We start from the raw sequence: 25,443 nt of genomic DNA on the forward strand, positions 1-25,443 counted from the left end.
ATAAGAAAGAATTGTAACTACTTTAACACAGGGCTTAGGTCTCAACTTTCTTAAAGGTTTTTAGTACTAAATACTAATTGCAATAGTGAAATGATTGTTGCAGGTTTTGTAGAGTCAGTTAATTGTTTTGGGTCTGTAGAGTTTCGGTCTTCTAGAAGGCGTGCCGAAGCCACCACGTGAAGGCGTATTTAGAAACCTTTAATATTAAAAATAAACGATATTATTATGTGCCTAGCATACACTGAGTTACAACCCTTTGCACATTATGAGCTAATTGTTTACGAAGTCTTGTCTTTTTGTATTGTATCTTTTCTATGTGTATCAAAAATAATTGGATTAATTAATGGTTTCTGACGTTCATTTAGCGGCAGTTTATCTATTCAATAGGCGTTTGTAATGCACTAGTTTGGAGTTTATTATAGTAGTATGATTTTGATATTAGCTCGAAACTTACACGATTGATTTCAAATTCGAGTGTCGGAAGTAATCCAGCCGGACGGCGGACATTGTCATAAATCTTATTCTAGTTGTGTAAAGAATAATGCATTAGTTCCACTTATAATATGTTGTTCTATATTCGGTAGTACGGTAATGAATCATATTGATTAATGTGACCTGTTTTATTAATTATTGTAACATTTCTCGTTGCTACCCCGCTCTTATTGGTCGTAGCGTGATGTTATATAGCCTATAGCCTTCCTCAATAAATAGGCTATCTAACACTGAAAGAATTCTTCAAATCAGATCAGTAGTTTCTGAGATTAGCGCGTTCAAACAAACAAACTCTTCAGCTTTATAATATTAGTATAGATATTACAAGTTAATAAGCAATGTACTTAGTGTTTGATATTTGTTAGAAATAAGTTATTATTTTTGGGATACGTTATTTTATGTAGTTCTAATGAAAGTGTTGCTAGTTACTATTTACTTTGCTACGATACTTTATAGAAAATTACTCGAAATAGTTAATTAAAACGTAAATAATAATAATATCAAATGAAGTTATGAATATCAAATGACTCTACAATATTTTAAACCATATGTGTACCTAAACTAATCTGTACTAATATTATAAAGCTGAAGAGTTTGTTTGTTTGTTAGAACGCGCTAATCTCAGAAACTACTGGTCCAATTTGGAAAAATCTTTCAGTGTTAGTTAGCCCATTTATCCAGGAAGACTATAGGCTATATATCATCACGCTACGACCAATAGGAGCAGAGTACCAGTAAAAAGTGTTACAAAAACGGGGAAAATTTTGACCTATTTTTTGTTATTTTTTAAAAAGACAACTCCCGCACTAAGAATTGCTCTTGTGTCGCGGGGACTTTTACAAACATACAAACAACGGACACAAAGCACAACCAGACCCGAAACAATTATTTGTGGATCGCACAAATAATTGCTCCGTGTGGGAATCGAACCCACGACCTCCCGTTGCAGTGGTATCGGCGTGGCGACCTAAACCACTGCGCCACGGAGGCAGTCAGTTCAGACCTATTCTCTCTTATTTGACGCAAGCGAAGTTGCGCGGGTCAGATAGTACTATAGACGCGACAGTTTGAATGTCTAAAGCTTAATCACGCCAAAACGTAGTAGTTAAAAAAATGAATTATCTAATAAGATACGTACTTATAATCAAATGGAATGTCACCTCACGCGTACAAAGTCGGAGGCAAGGCTAGTTTACAAATAATGTACCTTAACAAGTAGTACTGCAATTCGAAGCGAACTCATAAATTGTTATTAAACAGCAAAGTCAATATTTTACTTATTATTTTTGTAAAAGTCTACTATAAATAACCATTAATTACGGAAATGGTAATGAAAAAATAATTCGAAGTACTTGAAAGTGAACGTAAACAAAAACATGACAGTAATCGATAAAATAACCTCAAAATATTTATAATGAACTTGAAAGATTACTTCAATATTATATAACTGAAGTATGACGTCATAATAGTCTAACAACTTAGTAGAGAGTCTTGGCATACGTTATTAATCTAGACTAGCGAACTGGCCCAACTTCGTCCGAGTATATCTAGTACAATATTGTCCCGTTAATACCATTCTTGGGAATTTTGATCCCATACCTTGTACTGACATTATAATAAAATAATGATTCGATTTAATTAAGCTGATAAAAAGTTATGCGCGGATATATACATTTTGGTGATTAATTTTTATTTATATAAATTATAAGTAACAATTCTACGTTTTTTCCAAAAAAAATGGTTGTATCAAACAAACCACGGTCAGCTGCACGGTCACTGATGTTCTTAATTTTGAATTTTATGTTCCTCCTGCGAACACTACGATCTCGGTACTAAGTTGTCGTACTATAATAACTGCGAGGTCAGTAATTAAGATCAAATTCAACGGATATAGGTCTGTGTCAAGTGCAACTGGTCTGAAAAATATATGTAGGAAATTATTTAATCGCTAAGTACCTGACCTAGATATTAATAATATTATCTCAATAAAGATTAAACGTACATGATTGTTACAGGAAACAATGTTTTCTAAAATAACAAAAAAATTGCATACGTTTATTTTGCGTATTTTCATAAATGTTATTTCTGTTAAAATTTTTAACCGGTAATTTTTATAAGCTAAAACGGAACAAAACAGTTTGTATTTCTAAAAAAAAATGTACGTATGCATGTAACGAATAAACTTGTTATCGCTATGGAAAACAATATTTTTGATAATACGAACAAAACAAATGACAAAAAGACTCCTTCGAGCCGGATTTGAACCAGCGACCTATGGATGACAATGTTTATTCCTCTACAGTCCACCGCTCTACCAACTGAGCTATCGAAGGCTTGTGTAACGTCGTGAAATAGCGCTTTATATGTCAGAGCTCAGTTTCTATAAGTTAATCATTTTAAAACAGTATACAAGCGTTGATAATAATTATTAAAATTGTGTTAGTTATTTTAATGGTTATGTAATCGTATTGTGGTACTGATATGACGATAAAATTACTTATTTTTAGACTCGAGTACTTGTGAAATTCTGGCAGAGTTTTGGTAGAGTCATTCGTTATAGACTTTTAGTAACTAATTTAGATAAATAAAGGAATAAATAATGGTTATTACGGTATAATTAATTTAAAATTATATAAAAAACGTATGCATATTATTTACTTTAATTTTTTTGAATAAATGTTTATAAATTAAAATTTTACTGTTCAGAAATTAAGAATCAGAGAGAGATTAAGAATATATTGAAAACCATAATATAAATATAATATTTAAATAATATAAAGAAAAATATTGGATTAGAACATAATTTATTTTATAATTTTGTCAATAAAATATTTTGTCAAAATTTTTGTTTCAAGAAAATATTTTTACTTTTCCAAATTATTTTTAATTTTCAAAATCATTAGGTAAAATTTCGCGTTACAAACAATAATCTTAAAAACATACAAATAGCGAAACAAATAACAATTTAAAAAAAAACGGCAAAAAGAACCGCCCCCGGGTGGGCTCGAACCACCAACCTTTCGGTTAACAGCCGAACGCGCTAGCCAATTGCGCCACGGAGGCAGGTGCTGCTCATTGCAAAAGTATCCATTCAAAGCCAACGCTATATTTATTTATGTATGACCATCACTGAACAACACTGTAGATCGATAATGGCTACTTGATAACACACACATTTTTGTACTATTTGTTATGCTTTATACTATGTATGATGCTTTTTATGTGTCTTTATTAACATCTATGAATGCAAGCGATGTCGAAAAATATTTTAGTATAAATATTATTTTATTACGCAAAATTTGCGCAGTTCACACAAATAATTCTCGATTTATCACTACTCTACTTTACAAAATAATTACCTTAATAAACCCGACACTGTTAAAATGTAGAGTCGCAGTGATATTTAATATTAATATTTACTAAAAATCACTTTAATGAGAAGGAAAAACATTAATTAACGCGTTAGTACAATCATCCTAACGACAATAATTCATTAAATTATTTTTGCCATCTTACAACACAAAATACATCTAATTCCCATTGGATTTTTTTTGTGAATTCGCACGCCTGTACAAATTTTCCTTTACGGTCCTTCCTTCAAATAAAAGATAGTCTTTTATTTTGCAGAATTAAGAGACTTTTAAAACAAACAAGAATATTGTAAGTCAAGTTATATATAAATATTTCCAGATCCTCCAAACAAACTTACAAACTCTAGCTCAAGAAACGTAGAGTCTAGAAACATTACAGACACAAAGCAAAAGCAAGCAATCTAATATCTGTCGGTAATTATACACAAAATACATTAAAGTCGACAAAGGGCAGAGCATAGCGTGTACCGAATCTATCATTACGATAATACCATAATATTATAGTAAGACTAACAGCCGCCTGTGACTTCGGCCGGGTGGACTATAGTTTTCTGATTTGTATATTTCGCTTTTTACTAAACGCACGCTAGAAAGGTTCAAAAATATATACGGGCTATTTAATTTATATATTTCTTACCGATTTCAGAACGATTTTTATATTGCTGCTCCTTTCCTAGAAGTTGTAACGTTACGATATAGTCATATAGCCTTCCTTATTAAGTGGACTACTTTAAGACTTTTTCAATTTGACCAACTATACTTGATCTAAAAAATTTTTTCAGGGTGACAAGTGACACTAGAGTTCCTTTGTGAGAAAAGCCTTTTTGAACAGACTGACACTTTTTAGCTTTATATTAGTATAGACTATAGAGTCAGCTCGACCGCGGAGTGTTCGCAGTGGATACGACAGTGGCATTTCACGACCTTACACCGATAGATTCTGTTCCTTTGTCTCTACAAGATTAGTCGCAAATAAATCACAATGGTCATGTAGGTCGTAAAAATTTTTCTTACAAGTTTTTCACTCATTGACTGCGTTTCAATAGGCAGAAAACTTTCAGGCTTCTAGAAATTCTTGTTACATGTTATTGAAGTAGTTAAGTAATTTCGCACTAGTTCTGTGTTGGTGAAGTTAAGATAGAAAAAGGAAAACATATTTCATGCATTCTTTCAGGTTTTGTCTTGACGTGGCATCGCTACATATAGTTTCTTAGTATCGATTTACTTAAGAAAAGTTTCGTTAAAGATACTGACGTAGAATTTTTGACCTAATGCATAGTGTTTATAGTTCCTAAGTGTTTTCTAAACATAATAACCAAAAATGGTAGGCCTAGTACAAATAAAAGTTCAATGTAACGCAATTGTAAAGGCTCATGTTTGAACAACTGAAAATCGTCACGCACGTGAAAATACTATTCAAAGAATTATATACGCTTTTATTCATCTCACAAAATAATATATGTTTACTGTTAAATATTAACTTAAAATATTTAAAGTATAATGTTAAATATTGATATAATAACAATACTAAAATATGTATATTTTTACCTCGCTTCACGGCTATTTTCATGATCAATCGATGTCAATTCATGATAACTTATTTCATAAAAAATCGTCAGAATATACCTATTATGAAATTATTTTCAAACAAACCCATTGAAAAATGGCCATTAAATGTCGTAGATTTTCAAAAAAATATTGTTATGAACAGAAACGACATTCCATTCCTTTTTAGTGATAGTCAAATCAAAAGTGGGAGTGCTTAAAATATTAATTAAAATACTTCTTAAATGTCAAAGTAGTCAGGAATGTGATACATAAATAAGAAATAATAAAAGTCGATAAACACTGATTTACTACCGACAATAAAATTTATTGAGATGAGCTACTATAAGTGGATGGTTTCATAAAAAACTAGTATATGCAAATATTTTAGAAGTTTCGATATAGATAAATGTTAATCAACTTGTTTTGATCGTGTTTCAAAATGTAATCTGAAATATATTTGCGTAAAATAACTTATTTGGTGGTTTAACCTTGTTTAAATGTTAAATGCAAATATCGTAATAATGAAAGCAAAAATTATTTTGGGAGACGGGTCTTGTATTAAAATTAGCTCGAGAAGAAAAATAGCAATACAAAAATTATAGAAACAGATAAATATCACCTACTTATACACGCAACTTTATCCATGTAGAATAAAATCCGAGGTTAAAAAGTATTCCATGTTTTAATCCAAGCCATAAATTGTGTAAAAAGATCGCCCAGTACTTTTTTCGTGAATGAATACATAGCCAAAAATGTTTATTTATAAAATAGTAACAGGTAAAACATTAGATACTACCTAGGTATGTAGACATAGGCGTCTATTAAAATTCCAACAGATAATTTATTAAATCAACAATACTATAAAAAGAATCGTTGATCTGCTTTAAATGGCAACATGAATAACCGGAAACATTATAGCGAGATTTAACCAAATAAATATTTGAACACTAGTCACTCGTATGTTATACTACGATTCTTCTTATCGTAAAATTGTATTCTATAATAACACAATGCTGCAACAGGTACAAAACACCGCCCAATATCAAAAGTTAATACAACTACGACAATATTTCGATATTAATAACACGAATTATCATATAAAATAATGAGACATGCTAAAATTCATGAGACACTCTCTAGTAAAATACTCTAAATAACATGGTAAGAATCGTGGCACACAATAATTTCCTTAGATTCTAACAATTTTTAACGTTTTCTAAGATTTTTTTTTACACACTCAATGAAACCCGATACCTGGAAATCGCTGTCAATGATGAATCGATAACATGATAATCGAAACATAATACTCGTCCCATTACTCTACTGTTAATTAATTTTAATGAGGTTGTCGACTTCGTAAAGCGTCTAAAAACATCATATTAATAACAAATGGACTAAAAAACTACAAGTCATTATTATCTTTCAAAATAGTTGGGTTTTATTCACGGCCAACATTATAGTTTTCCGGCAAAATTTTCATAATTTAAAAATAATGCTAATTTTAAACGTTGATGCTAATATTGGAGACGAATAAATTTGGAATAAAGACAAACATCAATTATAAATATGCATATTGCATAGTATCCACAAAACAAAGTTTTCGTAGAATGAACAACTTGAGTTTACCTTTGTATTCGTGTACTAGCATTTTTGGGAATTTTGTACTTGTTATTTAGGACTTTATTTTTGCATTAAGATATGTTCTGCTGTTAATTTATAAAGGGACGTTACTCCAATGAAAGATTGCCTCCACCGAACTTTCATCTCGAAACTATTTACTCAATACAATACTGAATAATATTTCAGGAGTTTAGCGCCTTTACACAACTTTTTCTGCTTTATGACATTGGTATAAATATGTTTACTAATATTATAAAGCTTCTTCTTCTTCGTGTCAATGGTTTTTAAAGTTTTAGATACCTCCAGTTTTATATAAACAGTAAATAAATACGAGTATATGTATTATTATGTATACATTATATGTTATAATAATAATTAGATATATATTCAGATATATTTCGACCAAAAGTCGGCAACGGCAATGGCGTCATTATAAAGCTGAAGGGTTTGTTTGTTTTAAAAATTTGAAAAATTCTTTCAGTGTGGCTATCTAACACTGAAACATTTTTTATCGAGAAAGGCTATAGGCTACATATCATCACGCTACGACCAATAGGAGCAGAGTATCAGTGCAAAATGTTACAAAAACGGCAAAATTATGACCCCATTCTCTCTTATGTGACGCAAACGAAGTTGCGCGGGTCAGCTAGTAATAGATATAATATAACAACTTGCTCCTTCAAAATCAGCGTACACAAAGCCACACCTCTTTCCGATACAATTATGCAACAAGCTATCTTATTTGTTAAAATCGTTGTAACCTTTACATCGCCTTCACCTTTCTGTAGGGCACGTGAAACTGAGACATAAATACCAATTATATTCTATTGGATACCGAGTACCTTTGTCCGCTCACTTCCTATTTCAAGTCCGGTATATCAAGATTCAAGTAGTTTTGCAATGTTACTATCAGATGTGGATACGGTTTTGGTATCATAAAAAAATGTGTACGTGTAGTATTGTGTTACGAGTAGAATGCCATTTTATGAGACGTCTACAGTTCCCGAATCTGTTTTATGGGTTCGTATAGTGTATATATTATTATATGCAAATGCCTCAATAAAATAATATTAAATATACACCATGACCTCCAGCACTTCGGGAACCGTCTTTTAAATCCAGTCAACTACTTTTCAATTTAACCATCCCAGGTGTATTGGTACCTACTCTTCTTTAACAAAAAGGAACACTCGTATCAGAAACTCAATCATCATCACCTACAAACTTTCAGCTTTATTAAGTCAATACAGAATCTACGCTTAATTAATAAACCCATTACCAAAACAAATATTATCTTTTGTTCAAAAGAATTTTGTCGTAAACTAATCTAAGCTTTTTAAAACTACACTCTGTTCTGACATTTCAAGGGCTATTCATACACCACACATGCCTCAATGATCTACAAGAATGTTACAATATTTTGTAACAAGATGAGAGGGCGGGCCGTTACAACATGCCAGTTACAGACTCATTACATGATTGGACAAGACAATAGACCTCCAGCTAATAATAATTCCCATAGGTTATTGAATGAAATGCTTTAGCAATCTATTGTTCGACAAAATTGTGTTATTGAAAAAAAAACCTCGCATTATGTGATATTAGCAAGGTTATTTTCGCAATATGGACATCTATTATTACTAATAACTATATTTTTGTACTAATATAAGGTGATACGCTTGCTTTGTTCTTTTATAAGAGAAGCTTATTTAGAGTTTAATAGACTGATCGAAAGAAATAAATAACAGGAGTTACCTTCAATTGATATTACCTCCTATATTTTTTCTAATGTTCGACGAAGGTGTTCGTCCAGAAAAAGGAAATAAAAATTGTACAAACTCATGTCAAAATTTCAGGTAGATGTTATGTGTGTTTCCAAAACAATGTAATGCAGTAATAGTTTGGCAAGCCTTATAAGAAACAATAATAGTAATAAGCCTAATAGTCGATCGATAGCATTCGGTGGACTTATTTTGACGGACATAAATCACGCACAATCACCCACTCGAACAATGATAACTTAGTTACCATAAAATACATATTTAAAACTTTAGAAATATATGAAATAAAGCAAAACAAAATACAAATGCAAGAAGACGAGTACCAAATGTAAATATAATCAACCGAGAAGTATTTATAAATTCATTAGTACATCTACATTATTATACAGAATCTACTTACATAAGAACACTCTTAATTAAGTAATAATATATTTTTGCATCTACAAGAACTGTTTTGAATGCTAAAGTATGAATATCAGGCATTGCAAAATGCTTGAAGCACTAATTAAATTAACGAGACTATGTGATTATTTTCATTTGATCGACTTTCTATTTTGCTTGTGGCGTAATAGAGGTCGATATGTAAAGTTTTTTTGAATCTGTATGTACAAAAATAAAGTAATTAGGTATAACTAAGACAGTATGTATTATTGTCTACATAATATGTATCAAAGGGTGAGGCCTTCGTACAGTCAGCTTCTTATATAAAGTGACAGATAACATATCCAGTTATAAAGGGACTCCTAAAGTGATCAATAATAATAATACAACCAAAGTCATCTAATTATGTAAGTCATTCATCTTGCACAATGATATCGGAACATGGACATCGTCAAATATATGAGTTCGTTCAAAGTGCCATAATCATAGTAACAAACACGGCGCCAATGGTTTCTAAGCATCCAAAGTATTCAAAAATATGGAACAAACATTAGGTACATGAAAATGAACTATGTCACTATGCATGTCTGATTGGTGTCTGGGCATTAGAGTGTCCGCCGTACGTAAGGTCACCGGGTCGTATCCCGGGAATCTTACTTGTTTAATAAGTATTTTTTTTAATGTCTATTTGACTTAAAAGCTAAATTATGCTCGCCAATTACCCACGATCCTAAAATAAGAGATGAGACCTAAACAACCTTCTAAAAATGTACTTAAGTGATTTGAACTCTTTCTGCACTCTACGTATCAATTACATAATTCGATTCGATGAGACCTAAACAGCCTTCTTCTAAATGTATGTGATTTAAACTCTTCCTGCATTCTACGTATCATCACATAATTCCAGGTCAAAATAATAACTCGTAAAATAACAAGGTTTTACTTCAATTGAAATGGTTGTTTATTATCTTAAAATATATAACAAAAAAATATCAAAAACGTGTATATCCACCTTCAGCAATAATAACATCGCTAAGTCGCTGACGCATGGATTGCACTGCGTTAAAACAAAATCTGTCTCCCCTAAACGACTCCCATACATTTTCAACGTGTCTCCTCAAGTTTTCCGTACTTCTTATCGTAGTATTATCCCATAGTTGAATCATTTTACCCCACAAGTTTTCTATTGGGTTTAAGTCAGGACTACGTGCAGGAAAAATTATTCGTTCCAAATCTCTTGTTTCATTTAAATAATTTGATACTACCCTGGAATTATGAACAGAACTGTTGTCCTGTATGAAACGGATTCTTTCGTTTGGATAAAATACTCGGGCCGTGGGCAACAAAACATCATTAAGGATATCTTTATATCTTTGGCCATTAAGTCTGCCGCCAACCTCGACTAATTCTCCCGGACCGCTTTGGGACATCCAACCCCAGAATCCGAGTGTGATACGTCCACTCCTGTTACCAGGTAACACATTTCTTTCTTCGTATCTGGTGTTGTTTAACCTCCATAAAGATAGACGACCACGAGCAGTAGAACAAAATACTTTTTCGTCTACAAAAACGACATTTTCAAAATTAAAATCTAAATAACGTCGTGCGAACTCTAATCTTTGTGCTTTGTGCCTCGGCGTAAGTGCAGGTTTCTTGGCGGGTATTCTATTATGTAAACCTTTCTCGTGTAATCGTCTCCTTATTGTGGTCTGTGATACTTGAAACTCAAATGCCAAATTACGCGTGTTTAAAAAACGATCGCTTCGAGCTTTCTGCACTATTCGCGTATCTTGATCAGTGTTTGTCCGGCGTGGACGACCAGTTGTTACATGGTAACGGAGAATACCCTCTGTATTCCATCTATCCGTCCATCGATAAACTGTGTTCCTCTGTAAGAAAGAAACTGAATTATTATAACATGAAAGAATTTAAGCAGTACAAAATACAAAAAAATAAAATAACATACAATATAAAGAGAAGTCAACTTACGGATATTCCAAGTTCGTTCGCAATGTCTGTTACAGAAACACCTTCTTGTTGCAAGTGAATGATTTTGTGTTTCATTCCATCATTAATTCGAAATGAGGCCATGTTTTTCCAATTAAATTGTAATAATTACTTTATTATATTAATTTATTTGCATTTATATGAATGACACATGACATTGATATGTAAACAATGATGTACATTATCTATGAAATCTTTCGAGTATTTATGCAAATTAGTATTAATTACTCTTTGATATCTAACGCGAATTATAAATCATGAAAATATGATAAAATTGAGGATAGAATAAACAAAACACATGCCAATGACGTCACGTTCATAATGAAAGGAACAACCAATGCTTTATCTCATTCATTTTGTTTTTAAATTTCAAAAGGTACCTTAAATATTCAGCGATAGAGTTCATTTTCATGTAGTGTTCCATATTTTTGAATACTTTGGATGCTTAGAAACCATTGGCGCCGTGTTTGTTACTATGATTATGGCACTTTGAACGAACTCATATATTTGACGATGTCCATGTTCCGATATCATTGTGCAAGATGAATGACTTACATAATTAGATGACTTTGGTTGTATTATTATTATTGATCACTTTAGGAGTCCCTTTATAACTGGATATGTTATCTGTCACTTTATATAAGAAGCTGACTGTACTATGATTATCTCCTATTTGACGACGAAATCAATCTCAAAAAAGAAGAAATCAAAAATCAAATCATTTATTCATTTAGGTCAATTATTGACACTTATGATAGTCGTTACAATTACTGAATCTACCAAACGTCTGACGCGTCTCAAAGCGATGACAACAAGGTACCCAATACCCAACTTTTTCCTTGTGGATATGTGTATCTATGAACCTTAATTCACTGCGTTTATACAACACTACTGAAGGTTAGACTACCAATAATTTCGAAAGATCATCGTCGTTAAATTCATTAAATTTTGCTGCCCAGACAGCAATAAGATTAAAAAAATGGGTACGGCAGAATGGTGATCTTCATCTATCTCTACTTTTTTTTCAACCCATTGTTGTCCCACTGCTGGGTATCCTTTCAGACGAGGGAGGAATTAGGCCTTGAAATCTACTTACTACTTATAATTATTTAAGGTCTGTTGTACCAATTATGGCATTTTTGTGTTTATTAAATCCCCGTGACATAAAAATATTGGTATTGGAATTGCATTCAAAAGATATGACAACAAATAATGTTCTACTGCTCTCTAAATAATTACTTATCAATCATCCATTACAGTTAACAAAAAGCAAATGAGAAAAACCGAACATGCAAACGATTGTTTTAGACGTTTTTTTAAGTCACGACCTCATCTTTTTTAATCTGCGTACATCCTAAAAACTCTGAATTGAACAAAAAGTTTACAATAATCTTAGGTATCGCTGACTGACTAATGGGGTCAATGACAACTCCAGTGTAGGTATAATTAGTTTTTTTAATGATTTCTTCAAACTCAAAATAATAATCTTTTGATTTGGTTATCAATGTTTACCTTTGGTTTTCCTATTGTAGAGATTGACATGTTAAAATTATGCCAGCAAATTGCGAAATATTAACGCATAGCATACCGACGGTTAAACCCTATCCTAAACAACGACATTAATATTAATAGTAATTCTCTTTCCGAATCGAACTTACTACCCAAACGTGTAAATTGTAATTGGCGACGAGGTGGCCTCAGTAATTGTGGTAAAATCATTATTTTGAAAATATCACACTGCCGGTCTATTATTTTCTATCATGTAGATAAATGTAAGCGTAGGTTGCTATTTTTTTAATAGACGTAGTAAAATTATTGTAATACAAACCAGTTGTCCAATTTGTGTAATTTTGTATTCAACGCCATCTAGTGATCAAAATAAGTTCTATAGTCACTAGTCGGACTTTTAATGTCATCAGCCTTCATAGTTTTGAAACAATCTACGAGATGGCGCTCTCTATCATATGCCCACTGCATGGTGACAAAGAGCCTAGTTTTTCCTCACATTCAACAGATGTCGCTACTCTTATTCTCTTGACTTATTTTCTGAAACCATTCTTCCTAAGCCTGGGTCTACGTGTGTAGAGCTTCGTAGCTCGACGTAGCACTAAAATTAGATATCCAGAATGATTTATAATCTATTGACTTATCAAATAAATATGTTAAAAATGAACACTCAAATAAAATGTCATATTTTATTTAGCCGGTACCTATCTCTCGTGCAAAATAAAAAATAGAGAGAGATGCTTATCATTTTCAAAGTTCATGATTATGTAATACACACGACTATAGTTTTTTTCATTGTAATACTGTTATTTTTTCAGACATTCATAGCAAGTTTTCAGGTTATTTGCTCCAAAAACAATAGATGTAACCGGCGGCGCCGGTATAAGCACTAGCCATTCCCACGAAAAACATTAAACGATTGTACCCTAATGCTGAGATCATAGTTCAATATATTCAAGTTTACAATCTATCTGCCCTCAATCCTCGCAAAAATAAGATAAGACCAAGGAAAAATTCTTCATGAATATTTTCCAAGAGTTCGCTAATTCGTGGCGCCTTTTCCTCACGCGGTGATTGGCGGGTGCGGCGTGACGTCATCGCGCCCACGCTTTCTCTGTGACGCAAGCCGATCGATGACTATCCACGTCTCTCTCACTCTTGTAACTTTCAGTAATAGTTTGTTTATCTGCGTCTCGTTCTCGCATGTATGAATGCCTCGAAATTCAAAACCGTAGGCGGTTCGTGCGTAGCCGGCCGCTGTGGCGAGGTAGTGCGACGAATATTTACGATATTGGTTTATTTTAGAGTTTTGTTTTGTTGGTAAATAACTCTGTCCGGACGAAAATGAATGTCACATAAGAAATAGCGCATTATGTTCGCATAAACATTGTGAACGTCTTAACGTTAACTGCTAATGTTCTGAAGTTTTATTTAAAGCAAGTAGGCTTGTAGTGATCGCTGAGGATTTATGAATAAGATCTAAGTATTGGGGTCTGACGTCATACTGTCATGTCTAACTGGTTTAAAACTATACTTGTGTAAGTTTTGAAATACGATTATTATGCGCTTTTACGTTGAGTCTGGAGGATTTATTATGGTAATGCGCAATCAATTGTAAAGTTTGTTCGATAGTTTTGCTTAGAATTATAACTTATGTCATATGTACAAAAAGGAACTACTGTCTTATACCTTCAATGGCCTAAAAAAAAGCAAGATTGTCGGGAGGTTTTGTAATTAGATAATCTCCGAAACAACTGCGCGTATTTAATACCTTTTAGGGATACATTATACGAGATGAACATAGACTATAAATATTAGTCTCATACACGTATGTCAAATCAGCCAACATCGGACCTCTAGTACAATATATTTTGAGCAAAATTTGAACGGTGTCGAATAGATTTTATCAGCTTTCAGCATCTACGTCAGAGCTATTTTCAAAGGAATCTGTGCAGTTCCCAGTCAATAGCACGTTGTTAGAAATAGACTACATGAGCTGCAGCATTTTCCAGCCGTTTTTCTCTTTACATGGTTAAGAATTCATCCAATATAAATTCCATGCAACGTCATGCGCTTCTTCAATGGTCAAGAATGTGTTTTTTTATATGGATTTTATCGGTGTTGGTAATTTTATGGAAATTGTTAAGCTTAATTTCTGTAACGTTAAGTCGTATAGATAAAAATACGTAACCATTTAACTTGTGATAATCAAATACCGGAAAAAATTCAGTTTTTTGAAAACTTAATTACTTCATAACATCTCCTGCAGGTAGATCCGATAGATAGACTATCAAAATATAGCAAAAACAAAAAATAATGTTTGTTTTTACTGTTTTTCTTTAAATTGTCTTAATTTTAGTAAAGTTTTTGATTTCAAGACCTTAGGAAAAAAATAATCTTACTTTTTATATCTCCATGTATTGGCATCGTAACAGAGTGCCATTGAAATGAATATTATATTGTCCATGGTCAAAGATCCCTTGTCTTCTTACTTGACCACGACCTTACCCTTCTTCTACTGTCTTAAAGCTAAGACCTTTGGCCTAGTCGTGGTATGAGAAGCTTCTTTAACATGTTTGTGTCTGATTCTCAACCAAATTAGATAAACAAAAGACTTATTATATAATACCACCAGATAGTTAGAGATATTATTTGACTACTGACTTGTGGTTTTCGAAACCAGTCTAGATTTTTTTTTAAAAGACGACTCCCGCGCTTATATTTGCTTTTGTGTCACAAGGACTTTTACAAACATACAAAAAACTGACACAAAGTACAACCAGACCTGAAACAACTATTTGTAGATCGCACAAATATACATATCTCCTGTGTGGGAATCAAACCCACGACCTCTCGAGCCCAGTCCATCTCTGTACTGGTAGTGGTGAACACCTAAGGCCGCGGAGGCCATTAGACTAAACCCAGACTCAAAAAAACCATAGAAAAAAAGTCCGCAGAGCCTCTGCAATAACATAACACATAAACCAAACGCATATTTGGCAACGAATTCAAATTACGCAACACTTTTATTGAAAGAAAGATAAATGGATGTTGGGAGTATATTTTTTGGCTGGAAGGCTGTCTCGCCTTGGTCTGGCCACCGGCGCCGGAGTGTCTGCGATCAAATCTGCGTTGCGTCTCTGCGTCACTGTGACGTCAGCAGTCTAGCCGTCTTGCAGATGAACTGAATGAAACATATTCATTGATGAACCGTAATTATTGAATAATTTGTTGTGTGTTTTTTATGGAAGGGAGTGTTTGTTGTTTAGGTTTTATGTAGATAATGTTAAATGGCAAATTTTTGTATATGTTTATGTCGTCAATTTGAGCTGCGAAGATCAGTGCATTACGTGTGATGTAACTGCCTAAATTCTGATATGTACGGCTGTGAATGACTTCTGAAAACGTTAATTTGTTAGTCGAAAGCGTAGGATTGTGTACCCATTAATGAGATGTTGTGCTTCATATAACACAGCTTGGACTGACCAATGGTTTTATCAAAATTGCTTTCTCCCAATTTTTCCTAGCCGGTTATGCAACAAGCATTTTAATAACTTAAACTATTTACAATAAATATCTGGATAACCTGGAGTATTTCGGTATTTTAACACAAAAAAATCCTGAAAGACCCATAGTTTGAATTCGATGAAATCAATACGCAGAACACCTCAAAATAATATTCAACAACAATGAAGTGACTTCTAAATTCGTGTATTATCCTAATATCTTCCTGTGTCACACATAATATTAAAGTGACAATATTGTGGCGGGTATCTATCAGGTAAAATCGTTAGTTCATTGAGATCGCGACACGTGGGCGGTGCATTCTGACAAGACACACACGTGTACACACACACACACATATACACGTGCACATTGTAACTACAATGACGCATGGATCCACGAAACTTGATAAGTTAGCTATTTTATCTTTTCGTATATATTTCCGAAGATAATGTGTAATAAGGCTGTATGTATTTTTTTCTGATGCATATACGCTGAAGAGAGAATTTGTAATATGACATTGCATGTTATACTTTCACGCTGGTTGTACCCGAGAGCGTAAGCTGTCTGCAAGTTTTGCTATTAGAATTATTGATCTTTTTGGTTACAGAGTTATTATATCATAGCCATATATCGAATTCTTACGATCTTCGGCCTTATCATAATTGGTAATTTGTTAAATAAAAACACATTCGGGGAGTTTAAACCTCGACATTTCTTGAAGTCTCATACATAACCACATTGACCACTCAAACTGTAATGTAAGTCAGAGAGGGAGAGCTGTTATGGAAAGTTTCACCAATTTTTTTACTTTTTTGATAAGTATCATGGGAAGAAATGAAAAAAACGGTTCTTTGGTCTCTGCCTACCGCTGGAAAAATGTGAATTTATCTATGTATGTAAATATAACTAATAACAAAATTGATTTTCGAAAATCACCCCTAAAATGTCATTTATTAGTAGTAAGCAACAGTTTCAGTGCTTTTTTAATCATCATGATTCTTCGAAACACAGTCATTTTCCTATAATCACTGACAATGTACCGTTACTTGGAAAGTGTTCAGCATTATTCTAGTCCTTAGCTGTAAGCTGAAAGTTATTGCCTGACTCACGAGTGTCATGGTGTCTCCGTGCCAAGCTATGACGTCACGCTGGTCTGAAACTTACACGACTGTACAACAGAATTTGCGATCGTGCTGAAATATATTATTTATTGGAAAAAAATTGAGTCGTCTGGGCCTGCAGTCTTAGTACAATGTATATTTTAAGTGAAGATATCCATTATATTATGTGTTTTAATGGTTAAGCAAATGTGATGTGTGTCTCGTTTGTGATTGCGGCTCCGTTAGGGTATTTTCTTAAGTTGGTTTTGTTCTTTAGTTTGGTCTTAGTTCAATCGGTTCAGTAGTTCAGCCGTGAGAGCGTAATAGACAGACTCACATCACTACTTTCGCTTTTTGGATCGTCGGCTCTATTACTTCTTAGTTTGACGACATCGTCTCCGTTGAAGGATTTTTTTATTTCTTGCATGTTTCCGGGCATAAAAATAAATCTATGCTAATAGGGTATAGTTTGGCTATTTATAAATTTAAGCAGGTATGTAAATAGATATAATTATCTGAATAGCGTTGCCAAATAATATTCACCTTTCACATATGCTAAATCTACAGAAATAAGCCTCAGATAAAAATGTCACGATAAATACTAAATTGTGTCCTAATAGAACTGGAAGGGGGTCCTAAAAACGCGACCTTTTATAAATACTGGAAAGGTCAGAACAACGAAACGGCATTTGGGTTTATTAACTTAAAACGAAAATAAAACCGCCAATCAAGTTACCTGCGTTTAGCCGCCATCATTCCGACCAAGCTTTAAATAAACTATAGACAGCTATTCCTATTGCAATTTTAGATTTCCAATTCAGCGTCATATAATGTACTAGCTGACCCGCGCAACTTCGCTTGCGTCACTTAAGATAATCATAATTTTCCCCGTTTTTGTAACATTTTTCACTGTTACTGTGCTCCTATTGATCGTAGCGTGATGATATATAGCATATAGCCTTCCTCGATAAATGGGCTATCTAACACTGAAAGAATTTTTCAAATCGGACCAGTAGTTCCCAAGATTAGCGCGTTCAAACAAACAAACAATCAAACAAACAAACTCTTCAGCTTTATAATATTAGTATAGATTTTTTTGCCTATCGTATGCTAAGGAATGTCGAGTCAAGTTTTAAATTATAATGTAATTGTGCTTACACGTGTGGGTATCTAGATAAGTCCTACTTTTCACAAATTAATGTAAGTTGTATTCTTTCTAGTATATTTAATTACTGATTGCTACGTCTTGTAAGTCTTATTCAAGAAGCTAAATCGTTTCACGCCACTGAACTGTACTTGCATACCTTTAAAAAATGGCAATACATTTATTTATTTCTATTTTAGCAATGAATGTATGTATATATTTTACACAGTTGCATTGAAAGCAATTAATGTATATATATATATTTTTGCACATTATTTATTGTTCCAGGTTAACGTTTAATCTTGCTTTACATTATTATAACGAAGCCACACAACTAAACGTCTAAACTAAATCCTTCTTCATTTCAATCAAATTCCCACACTACATTACAATATAGAAAAGTAATACACGGAAGGTTGGTCACAGAATTGGTTCGCAGCAATACGTCGTATGGCGAAACAAAAGAGATTCAGCGTACTGTGGGACGAGCTAAAAATAGGATTGACCACATTTTATTTGTTTGTCGAGAGCTTCACAAAACGAGTCACAACCTCCGCCATTGAAGACAACTATCTACTAGTATAAGTATATGTTTATTAGAATCTTCTTACTGTGATAATGATTTTGTTTACTGTAAACTCGACAGGTAGAACTATTAACTTCGAAGTAATTTTACAATCATTGCGTATTTTTGACTAATAGCAGCGATTTTTCATACAAAAATATATGTACGATTGAAAGTGTGTCAGTGTATACAAGTTTTGACTCTGACTACGTAGGTACACAACGTATAATCGGCAAGCTTAAATAACTATTTATGCAGCATTATTTACTAAACGGCGCTGTTAGACCCGAAAAGTAAAAAGCCATTCAATCAAATAGCTAGTTTCGATCGAATACGTTTTACTGCCATATTTTGCCACTGAAAAGCACATAAACAAATGCTCTTTCATCTTTGAAAAAACAGATAATATATCATCATCATTTACACAATCATCAATACATATTATAAAGTATAAGTCGCACACCGCTCTGTCTGAACCTAAAATCTTATTAACCGATTTCTGTGCAATTTTCACCAATACATAGAGCGATTAACAAGGAAAATATTTAAATTAATCCGGTGTAACCTAAGCAAAGCCAGAGCGAGCTACTTATAGCGTTTTAACATCAGTTCTTCATCTAATTACACGGTTACGTATATACGTAACCGTGTATATACGTAACCGTTAACCATTACTGAATCTATACTAATATAATAAAGCTGAAGAGTTTGTTTGTTTGTTTGTTTGTTTGTTTGTTTGAACGCGCTAATCTCAGGAACTACTGGTCCGATTTGAAAAATTCTTTCAGTGTTAGATAGCCCATTTATCGAGGAAGGCTATAGGCTATACAACATCACGCTACGGTTATTAGGAGCGGAGTAGCAACGAAAAATGTTACAAAAACGGGGAAAATTTTGACCCATTCTCTTAGGTGACGCAAGCGAAGTTGCGCGGGTCAGCTAGTAACCTATATAGGTTATTCAGTAATGGTTTTAAAAGACTATCTAAGACTTGATTATTTGTATTCATTGAATTTCTATGCATCATCATACCTCTATTACCTGTAGAGAAAATTACACGGCGGCGCCGGAGTGGCCGGTTTTAATGTTAGATATTTCAAAGAGATTCTAGAAGCTTCTATTTTTCCATCGACAAATAACTTAATTGGAGTATTTTTTACAGACTATGTATTTCAAAGATTATTGCTTAATTGAACTTACATATGGCAGGCTTTACTCCTATTACAAGCGAATAACATTTATTAATGGTGAACCGTGAGATTTTATAAACTTCTGCGTAAACATACGGGTATAACAGACATAATATTATGTAAGCGTGATTATAAAAAAGCATATACATACATAAATACATAAAATCACGTTTCTTTTTCATAAAAGTAGTCAAAGACAAGATAACGCCACATGGGAAGATCCTTACAAACTTAGCTTGCTTCAATCACATCCATACATGTTGTCATACAAAACCGCTGGTAGAAAAAGAAATAATCGGAAGAAAAATGTTTTAACTCCCATTATAGGAAAAAGGCTGCTTCGTAACTCATCAGTATCATAACTTACTGCCTTAAAACTACGAGTAGCACAGCAAGAGACAATTCAAAATCATGGTCTCTCATTATTTTCCAAATCAATGCTCCATCCATTAGTTTGATAACGATCTCTTTCACGGAATCAATCAGTAGTACACACGACAAGCCTATTGTGCTGCTATTATGTTAGAACACTGCCTTGACTGCAGCTTCAACTCAAGGTAATAGGAATATTGCATGTGATTTTAAAGGTTGACAAGTTATATACTGGCATTTGTAACTGTTATAGGCTGAATTATTAGGATTAAGTAGCAATTAGATCAAGAAAATAAATTTTTAAGACAGTTTTCTATACGCAAAGAATCCAAGGTATACTACATTAGATATTATTATGTAGAATTTACTTAATCTATTGAAAACTTTGATTTCAATATCGAATAGTTGGTCTGTAACCAATATAAACGTCACACAATGTTACAAACGTAAGAACGTGTCATTAAAAGCTATTAGGAGATAATAATAGCTTCAGCACGGTATAATTAATAGGAACTATGTAATGCGTAGCCGTTCGTAGCATACGCGCTACGTAGAGACCTACGCGCCAATAAACTTTCATTCCGTAGCCCATCCTCGTAGCCGTACTACAATAAAATCTGAACAAGTTCAATTTAATAAATGTGATATCTTGAAAAACAAATAAAAATAACAAAACGAAATGTTATCTGTGCAAGTTTTGAAAGAGCAGCACAGCCTACATAACCCATACATGCGCGTAGGTGTATTTTGGCGGGTAGTCAGCGCGCAGGCGCGTTCCGCGGCCGTCCGCAGTCCTGCCACCATTCTTCAGTTGCACACAGCCCGCCGCGGCGTACCGACGTAATGACCCCGTGCACGACCAAACGACCGTATTGCCAACAAAAAACAAGCTAAAAACGCATTTGCAACGGAAAAACCAGTGTGAAACTAAACATCCTCGGCCGGAGAAGGTACTAGTGTTCAATTTTAGTGCGTCAATGTGCTCAGAGAGGCGTAAAACGGTAAACAAATAGGCGCTGTGCTATAGCGATTTTTGTGAATGAATTTAAGATGGTGGACGGCTGTGTGAGAGTGTAGGGCGACGTCGCGCTGGGGTTTTATGATGATGGCCGGCGGGGCTGGTGGTGAGAGCGGCTGCCTGTGGTCGTGGCAGCGAGAGCTGGCGCGGGTGTGGTGTGGCGCGTCACCGCGTGGCCGTGTGCGTGTGTGCGTGCGATCGAAGCGGATGAATGACGATGACGTGGGTGGTCCGCGGCTAATGTCTGTTTGATAACGTTCTGCACGACTATCTATCCAATAACAGCCAACACACACCGACCCGCTCCTTGTCAACTATTATTTTTAGATCTGACCGAACGAGTATCGGGAGTTCAATATTTACGTCGATATCTCGACTATGGAGCTAATTCGAAGCGTCTTTATGCATAATACATTATGTGTGAGGACACCAACAAACATTGAATATATTTCAATAATATTTTTAGGTATTGATTGTTGAATGAGTTATTTTGAGTGGTGATATCGTAAGATCGATGGAGTAATGCAAGTGTGGATCTATTTTAAACGCGAAAGGCTCGAGTGGTTGGAGGTTGTGTTATTGAGGCTGAGAAGTAAAACAAGCCATTCTTGAATCGATATTGCAACCTTGTGCGAAATTACATGTAACCGTATCGCAATGTCGAATTGTGCATTTAATTTTATTTCTACGATATTTTTTAATGAATTATGATTGATTTGATGAATGTTATGAATTCAATTGAAATGTACAGCCGAGCGTTTTCGATTAGTAGACTTAATTTTGAACGTTCTTGTTGATTTACTCATAATTAACTTATTTGTTAAATATTTCTCAACGTTTAAATAAACAACATTAACCATGAGACATTCATAATATTGATATTTTGGTCTCGTAACAATAAACATTGCTCAATATCAAAAACGCGATTTTTCACTACAATCGTTTTCACCAAGGAATATAATAATATTATTCTATATTACTATGGTACCAATACTTTTAATTTGATAAGATTTCCTTTAAAAGAATTCTATTTATATAAACACAATCTTATACGCTACTGTCCCATCCGCCCACAGGAAGTGACGAGGGAGGCTTCATTCTTAACCGGAAATCGCACGCCCATTGAAACAACTGACTCACGCTTGTCTCTTTTGTTTGCAGGTGTTTGTTCAACAATAAACAGTTTTGTGAACAACCAGTGACCAGTAAATATGGATATCATTTAGGCAAGTGATTGGTCGATAGAAAAGTGCGCGTGATTTGAATCAGCCAATAGCAGACGTTCCAGATGGGCGAGGCTTCACAACTCACGCGCAGTCAGCTATGACTGGACCCCACAACGGCTTGCAACCTGTCTACACAATATGATAAAGGTAAGTTTAGTATTTAGTCAACAAAGATAGATTGTTAAACCATCTGTAACCTGAAGTAAGTTCAGGTTTTCATAATATTAGGTCGGGGAAAAAGTCTTCGCATTATAGTATGTATGAACTTGTAATAAAATCTTTTCTCTACATAAAAAAGCTCGATATTTGGGTAACTCACGAGCTCACTGAAATAAACCTGATGAACCGTGTACTTATTTGTGATTCTTGAAGTCAAAGAGATTATATTACAAGTTCATACGTACTATAATGCGAAAAGACTTTTTCCCTGACCTAATATGTTTACAATGGTACGAACCAAAGTCTTAAGTTCACAGTAGATTCGGATTGATAGCGTCATTGGTAATATACTAGTACAAATCCTTTAAACACAAACAAACGAATTATCTATATTATCGAAATATCTATATTAATACTTCATTTTTTTAAGATTATCAAAAAAAAACATTTATCAAACAATTATAACAAGTATAATTATCTAAATTATTATTAAAAATTTACTAAATCCTAGGGTGAAATAGCAAATTCTTCACGGATATACTTTTTTTAATATCAAACTAATGGTATTAATTACATTTAGAATTCAGTACAATTTTTATGTCACTCAAAGATCTGCAACACATTAAAGCCAATAAGAAATATTTTAAAAAACATTTTAAGTATATATTTTTATATCAAAATTTGTAGAGCAGTATATATTTGCCACACGTCTGAAAATAACTAAAACAGGTCAGAATCGGCTATAAATATTCATCTATTTAAGGGACATCTAATAATCCACCTTCTTGGAGGCTTACGCTTTAGTCTGGATATTATAATCTCATATAAAAAAAAACTAGTCCACCACTCGGAGAAAATGTTACTCAACATATTGGTGTTTAAAATAGTGACAAAAGAGGATTTTTAAACATGAATCCTTTGCTGATGCATTTACAGTCACGACCAAAATACAAATTGTTACAGCTTTTATCACCTACCAAATCTAAACCAATCCCGGTAAATAAAGTAAGGCTTAAAAGAATACTTTTAATGAAAAAACAATGCCACAATTCTTATCCATTCCAAACCATTCAATATAATACATGAATATCTAAACATTTTAATTAAAGTTATTTAATTCATACACAACATTTCATCACTGAAAAAGCTTTCTTTACATAAAGTAATTACTACTCACCTCAATAAGATAACCGATACTATAGTCTTAGACTTAAAAGAGAGGTTTATCTAGATTATAAGTAATAGTTCTGGACATAAGCAAAAAAATTGCTTTATCAAACAGGCCACCGACACTTGAAGCTTTAGCTTGCGGGTCACTAATGTTCTAAATTCAGAGTTTAATATTCCTATACCAGCCGCGAATCGCGAATCTTCCTTACATAGCTTTCTACTAAGTTAGTGGACTAAATACCTAGAAAAATCTATCAGCCTTTTTAAAATCTGATAGAATCAGTCCATGTTTCCTATAGATTTATTTACAAACCAGGCCTATATTTAGCTCAATAATGATGTTATAACAATGATTCAAAGCTGATTATCTCTCCCTATTGACCCACATAGATACAGATTATACAACATTATTATCAGCACTACACTTTATATTGCACTTTTGATCGTGTCCCCTTTTTGTTTGCTGCCTGTGAAAAATATCGTAGAAAGGGAAAAGCAAAGATATTTCCCTTGGTTAAAGGTTATCATCACTGAAATTCTCGAAATGGAAAAAATGACCACATTTAATTTAGGTTTTTTTACACATTTGATTAAATTTAGTTCAAAAATCTTAAAATCAGCCCCTTTTAAGGCTTTTTGGGGCTTTTTACGGCGAGGACTTATAAACGTAACATATTAATTAGTCATCAAATATTTGTGTGACGACACACAATGTTACTTGAGTCTTTCTACCCAGACTTTTCCGGTCTGTATAGAAATCAATCCAACAATTCTTTGTGAAGCAGATTTTAAAACAGCTATATTTTCTTCTGAATTTAATTGACAATAATGAAGTAAATGATTTTTGCTGTTTATTAAACTTTTCGGTTGAGGGCTGAATATAAACAAAAATCTATTATATTTAGATACTTATGAAAATAACATTGCAATTACTAAACAGAAACTGTCCCTTAACATATTAAACCGACGATTAAAATCAAAATCAATCAAAATCAAATCATTTATTCATTTAGGTCAAGTGCTGACGCTTATGATAGTCAATGATACAGAGAGTGAATTTACCGCCAGTTCGGAAGGTAGGGCCAATGAGAAGAGCTGGCAAGAAACTCCTGGCCACTCTTTTTAATCGCCAAATGATTTTAACAATATTTATGCTGGTATAAAACATTGATGATGTAAGTAGCTGCTACCTACCAACACTACCGAACACACTTTGGTCATAACATAAATTAAATCAATATATTAAGGTGCTAATAAACAAGATATAAATAGTATTGGAAGCATGA

The 25,443-nt window shown here is 33.4% G+C and overlaps 1 protein-coding gene and 2 non-coding genes across 3 annotated transcripts in view; 1 reads left to right on the plus strand and 2 right to left on the minus strand.

Annotated features, from left to right (window-relative positions):
• Positions 1–2,736: 2,736 nt before the first annotated feature.
• TRNAY-GUA (transfer RNA tyrosine (anticodon GUA)) lies at positions 2,737–2,825 on the minus strand. The gene is given in 2 exon segments: positions 2,737–2,772; positions 2,789–2,825. It is a non-coding gene; the product is annotated as a tRNA-Tyr (tRNA).
• A 656-nt stretch (positions 2,826–3,481) lies between these two features.
• On the minus strand, positions 3,482–3,555 carry TRNAN-GUU (transfer RNA asparagine (anticodon GUU)). Its single transcript has one exon. It is a non-coding gene; the product is annotated as a tRNA-Asn (tRNA).
• A 17,857-nt stretch (positions 3,556–21,412) lies between these two features.
• Positions 21,413–25,443, plus strand: part of fid (class I SAM-dependent methyltransferase fire dancer) — a 31,880-nt gene continuing 27,849 nt past the window's right edge. Inside the window, exons 1-2 of the mRNA XM_076126051.1 lie at positions 21,413–21,534; positions 22,764–22,975. The gene's annotated coding sequence lies outside the window, so the exon portion shown is untranslated. The remainder of the gene's footprint in view (positions 21,535–22,763; positions 22,976–25,443) is intronic.

Source organism: Anticarsia gemmatalis, chromosome 18, assembly GCF_050436995.1.
Source record: "Anticarsia gemmatalis isolate Benzon Research Colony breed Stoneville strain chromosome 18, ilAntGemm2 primary, whole genome shotgun sequence".
Taxonomy (NCBI): Eukaryota; Metazoa; Arthropoda; class Insecta; order Lepidoptera; family Erebidae; genus Anticarsia; species Anticarsia gemmatalis.